The sequence below is a fragment of the Olea europaea genome, chromosome 10 (genome assembly GCF_002742605.1).
Source record: "Olea europaea var. sylvestris chromosome 10, O_europaea_v1, whole genome shotgun sequence".
NCBI lineage: Eukaryota > Viridiplantae > Streptophyta > Magnoliopsida > Lamiales > Oleaceae > Olea > Olea europaea.
Window position 1 is genome coordinate 33,895,869 of NC_036246.1, and position 6,515 is coordinate 33,902,383.

Consider the following 6,515-nt stretch of genomic DNA (forward strand, 5'->3'; position numbering starts at 1 on the left):
TTTGCCACAGGTATGCCGTTAACTAGAGCTTTGACGTACAACGGCCTCAAGTGTTTAGTCAATTTCATGGCTGGCCGTTTAAAAATAACCTTTTCGGCAGCCTCTATTTCTACTTCCTGCTTGTCCTCTATTGAGTTATCTTTTTGTAAGTCAACATGTAGCATATCGCACTGAGCCTCTGTCTCCTGAATCCCCCTTTTACTGTTTTATGATGCTTCCTCTTCATTTACCCAACCCGTGGGAGGAGGCATTATTCTTGGAGGCGATCCATACTTTTTAGAACGAGGCACTCTCTTCTTCCTTTTGGGGGTCCCGTACAGCACGTAAAAATCGAAAGAACGCCCAGATGGTTCTCCCAATAAGTCTACTTCACGGACTCCCTCTCGATGGAGTTGCTTCAACAGAGTATTGTGCGATACTCCTCTTCTTCTCCTTTCTGCTTCCAGATCAATTTCCTCTTCAATGTCTGTCATACCATCATCTTCCTCACCATTACAGGCCTCTCTAAAAGTTGGCCTTCTTCACATTCCAGCACGCATGTTTCTCCTTCGTTATCCTCCCTTTCTTCTTCTTCTTCCTCTTTATTCTTGAACTCATTGGCTAGTAAATAGTTATTAGCCACAATAGGAGGTAACGTACCGAACTGAATAGTAAGGGGCTGATCTGGATCTTCTTCATCTTTTCTGTCTCGCTCAAACTTCGATATCCCAAAAGAAGTTTCTGACAACTCTTTCATTGATTCATCTGTACCGGTCTCTTCACTATCTTTGAGAAAATTTTGATTGGTTACCTTGAGTAGTTTAGGCGTCTTAGGATGTGGCACTCCCTGTTGTTGTCTCATCATTCATCCATAATTTCGTTGGAAACGCCTTTGTTGGGTTCTAGTCATCTCATCGAAGGGTATTGCCCTTCCTGCATTATACTGGAACGAATGCCATACATTTGGCCGACGGGGTTGTGGCCTGAATGTTCTCCCATTATCTACTGGCCTGAACTGCCTCTCAAAAGGTGGTCCCTTGTAGAACGATGTACCTCGCCCTCTATCAGGTTGAGCGTTTGGGAGGAGAGTAGGGTGATGGGGATGCCGCCATATCCCTGGTTTCTCCGTATTCCCACTCACTTCTCTTTTACATCTTGCACAGAAGACGTCTTCATCCCTCTTTGGCTCCTTCCCTTTAATACGCTCAAAGACATTGGGATGTGATCTAGGGTCTTCTTCTCCATCATCTATAACCAATTTGAATTTTGGCAACTTGTTTTTGAAACCAGACGTCACCATATTCACTCCAAGTGGTTGTGGAAAAGGATTTTCATCCACTGCCATCTTCTTCTTATCATCGAACGTAATTCGTCCTGATTCAATGGCATCCTGCAACACATGGCGAAAAATCAAGCAATTGTCAGTCAAATTGACCATGCATTATGCCACTTGCAATATTTTTTACCCTTTATTTGTTCAGGGTTTGGCAATTTATGCTTATCGTTCAACTTTATCTGCTTATCCTTATATAATTTATCGAATATAAGGTCAGCTTTGGTTACATCGAATGAGAACGTCCTAACTTTTACGTTTTCATCTTTCATAGGCTCATCCTTACCCGATGGTCTAGGCTTAGCCATTATAGGACAAGTATACGTGTCTCCTTTGACTAATTCGGCCAAACACATTTCGGTCTGATCGTATGACTCGTTATTGACGGTATGAACATCAAAATTTGGGTCTCTATAATAAGTCCCTTTGCTAGAATTTTTTTATCTGCTCTTCTTCTCTTATCAATCGTTCATACCTAATCACGTTTGCACTCAATTGGAAAAGGTCAGGAAATTCCTTGTCTTGGAATTTCTTTTTTAAATCAAAGCTCAAACAACCTTGAGCAATTTTGATAAACTCTTTTTCGGGCAGAGATACAAAATATTTACTTCTTGCTGTCTTGAACCTTTGGAGGAAACCTTCTGCCCATTCGTTTGGCATTTGACGTAAGTTCGCCAAATCAGCCAAAGTAATTTCAGACTCAGTCTTATAAAACTGAGCGTGGAACAATTGTTCTAATTGTTGCCATGTTTGAACAGAAATCGCTGGCAAATTTATGAACCAGGAGAAAGCCACTCCTGTTAATGAACTAGGGAAAATCCTCATTTTATGATAATCAGTTACGTCACCACTTTGCAGTGTGAATCGTCCTATGTGTTCTAGAGTGGACACCTCCCCTAAACCGGTAAATAGTGAGAATTCTGGCACTTTATACCCTCTAGGCCATGGATATGTTTGGTCTATCCAATCAGGATATGGCTTTGTGTAAGTCGGCCTAATGACAGGACGTACCCCAAAAGCCATCTGGTCCTGTACGATTTCCATAATCTGATTCCTCAACATGACGTTGGCGTCCTATGTGTTCTAGAGTGGACACCTCCCCTAAATCGGTAAATAGTGAGAATTCTGGCACTTTATACCCTCTAGGCCATGGATATGTTTGGTCTATCCAATCAGGATATGACTTTATGTAAGTCGGCCTAATGACAGGACGTACCCCAAAAGCCATCTGGTCCTGTACGATTTCCATAATCTGATTCCTCAACATGACGTTGGCGTCATATGGAATCCGTACAGGTTGGTTGACCGGTTGATTTGTTTGAGGTCTGATATTTGGTCCTTGATTAGGAATAAAGTTACCATGATTTGGACCATTGTTACCATTAGCCTGAACATTTATTCCCTCATTAACACGTGGGGTATTCTGCCCGTTATTTAGGACATTTTCTCTTACATTTGGATTACCCCCCAAGTTAGGCGTACTACTACCATTATTCTGATTTAGCATTACACCATCCCCTTGGTTTGAAGTAGAGGGACTGAAATGTGGTTCTACCCCTTAACTTGGATTTAGGACTGAGGGATTATGTCCCACAACTGCCCTAGTTTGAAAGTGGTTTGCAAGAGGCGTAATTGGTTGACAAATTTGGCCTACTAACTTATTCATTATTTCATTCAAAGTATTCAGTTGTTTGGCCATGTTGTCATAATGTGCATTCCCATTCTGGGTAAATCTTTCCATTTTATGAATATTTCGAAGATTTACCCGTTCAACGACATCTTGTGTGATTCTCCAAGCAGTGCACGCATAGTTCGAGGACTCAACTCTGCCATTGATTCGTAACGACTGTTACTGCTTTGATTCTGTCCATCTGTTCGTGGAGAGTTATGCTGCTCCTCATATCACTCGATCACAGACTGAACTCCTCCCTGACTTGCTGCTTCCTTATCGGATCTCTAAGGCATATTGTTTCACCTTTTGTATTTTCAACACCAAACACCACTATCCCACTGGGCGTTTCGAAGTGTTTCGCGCGGGTTAGTCGCTAACAATTAAAAAGGGATCAGACGATTGTGTAAGGGACAAACCTCTTGAGACAAAGTCTCAAAAAGGGGCGTTTTTATTGGCGATGACTTTACAATTGGAAAGTAAAAACAGAATGCCTCCAAGGGGCGCAAGCACACGAGTTACTGTAAAAGAAGTGTTTAAATCTAAACTAAGAAATTGAAAGTTACATATTCTCTTTTTGAGAGTGTTTGATTCGGGGTCGTTCTTTGGGCTATTTGATTTTGGGGATCTTCTAATTGTGCTTCATTCCTTGGGCTGAACTTTTTGTGTGTCAACAATAAGTGTCATTGATGGAATTGTAAATGCAATTGTTGCATGGTCAATAACTGTGAAGCCACAGACACTTGCCAATAGTTTTAAGCACTACAAAATTAGGACCTCTGATTTCGATAAATTAGAACTTACACGTGAAGTGGATGAGGAAAATCAAATGGTCATTGCAAAATTGAGTGACAGATTTGACAACTTCGCTATACTAATCGAATGGATATTAATGTCTTCATTAATCATCCAAATGAGCAATAAATCATGTATGCTTTAATTGAAGACGAAATCATTGCTACAATTGGACAAGAAGAGGAAGAACATGTTCTGAAAATTGTGCTCGAGCACCTTTGGGACGATTATCGAGCATACATATTCTTTGATGACATACTAAACAAATCATTAGCATCCGTCAACACAATCTCAATTACAACTTGATTTTAAGTAAAATATTGCAACAATCAATTCAAAATAAACAAATTAACATCAAATACAATTGACTACTTTTGCAAAATCCTACTTTTACTATTAATGTCGATATCCTTCGCAAGTTGCCATAGATAAAGTCGAGAGCAATCACTTGGCATTGAAGCTGGCACTCACACAAGGGACTAGAGAATATGGTGGAGACAAGTTGTTTTTTTTTAATTGTCTTGAATCTTGATTGAAGTTAATATAGTAATTTCATTTGACAATAATTATGATATTACGTTCTAAAATCAAATGTGTCCCTTACCTCTGATCGGCCACGATATATCAAACATCGCGATTTGTCTTCAAAGTCGGAATAGCTTAGGACGAAAAATTGACACATATTTACACCTCTAATTACAAATCACCAATCAATTCTAAAGCAATATTAGTTAATTGATTTGGCTAAAACAGCCAAAGAAGACCAAGAAAGCAAGGAATTTGATAGGTTAGAGAATAGGTGGCATGCCATGTACTGTGGACTAATGCCCATTTACCAAACAATGGGTATGGATCCGGACCCATATGGGAAAGATTGAAGCCTTCGTCTTTTTTCACTTCTATTCTTTGATCAGTTAAATGATCTGAAATTTAATACTCAATCTTGTTTGCCTGTGATCGAAGTACCTGTTTGACTTAATCTTAAGTTATCCATTTTATCAAAGCATAATTTTCAAACTTACAATTTGGCCCTATTTGACCAACTTTATTTTAAAAAAAATACATTTTTAAATAGTGATTTGACATCATTTCGACCACACGTTCTTTAATAAAATAATATTACACGCAATCCAAAATTTGTTCTTATTTTTTAACCACACATTTTCTATCAATACACTATTCAAAAATTTATTTTTTGAAAATAATGTGGCTCAAACAAATTTATATACTATTCATTTTTTCATCGGTCATTGTAACGGTAATCAATCATAAATTTTGAATTTAAATTTATCAAAATTTTTCCATCTGAAAGACGAGGCCTTGGAATTCAGTTGGCTCAATGCAGAACTAGAATTTTCAGGGTAGGGGACAATAAAATGTAAAGGCAGCAATATATATATTTGGTATTAAAAAAATATTAATATTTCTCAATTCTTTGTCATAATTTGCTAGCGCGTAAGGTACCACAACTAAAAAAAAGAAAGGGATCTATCTATGAATCAAGGGGAGGACAAAAAGGCAAATCTGAACATGCTCAAGCTTTTCCGACCAAAGCTACAAGGGTAAATGCCCAATGGGTGAGTAAAGATTCCAATCACTAAAACTGTCGATATAGATTTTAGAAAATTTAAAAATATTGTGAGGATGGTCACCAACCTTCGCCCCCTCTAGGCTCCAACTCTTGGCACCACAACACGGATCAAACATGTATCGGGCATAGATTCTTGGATCCAAGGGAAAGTTTTTATGGTTTTTAGGTCACAAATGATCCAAAATTACACTTTAGAGGCAAATTCTTTAACTCACTTTCTAAAATGTAATTTTTAAGCATGATCAAACATATTCTATATCTGTTCGAGGGTCACAAATTGGTATTACAGGATGACCTATTTTTAAGGCCATTTTTGGTGCCATTCTTTTAATTATTTTTCGATCTTTATCAAGGACAAATGTCAATTTATCTTTTCAAAACATCCAAAAGACAACCTTATTATTTACAATTATTGTCCATGTAATCAAATATTTCTTTTTACTTTTACTTTTGTACAGAGTCATACCTCCCCGTTAGTGATGGCAACGGCGGGGACGGGGCAACTTTTTGCCCCTTTTGTTGATCCGTTTATTTTTTTATTTTTTTATTTTTATTTTTAGTTTTTACATTTTGAAAGTTTTGAATTATGTTATTATTAGATAATAAAATACAAATTTAAAATGAGTTTTTAACGGATGAATTGTTTAGAAACAAAATGATTTTTAATTTTTGTTTTTTTACTTTTTCTTCACAGGGCGGGTTCGGGGCGGGGCGAGGACGGCGGGTTCGGGGCGGGGCATCCTCGCCCCGCCCCTCCCCTCCCCATGCCCCGCGACGGGGCGGATTTTTTTGCCCCATTCGGGGCGGGGCGACACCGGAACGGGGCAAATTGCCATCACTACTCCCCGTTTGATTCTTATTTTTATCAAAATATATTTTTCTCTTTTTTCTTTTTATCTACACATTCTTTATTAAAATAATATTACACGTAAATCAAATTTTTCTTCGTATTTTTCATTCACGCATTCTTCATCAATCTACTATTCTAAAATTCATTTTTCCATAAAAATGGGTGCCAAACAGCCTTTAACTCTGATTCGTTTAAATAGTGGGAAAATGATTACAACTTTCTTCCTAAATATTGTTATATCAAAAGTTCAATAAATTGAAAAAATCTAAATTTTTTATTTGACGTAAAATTTATTAAT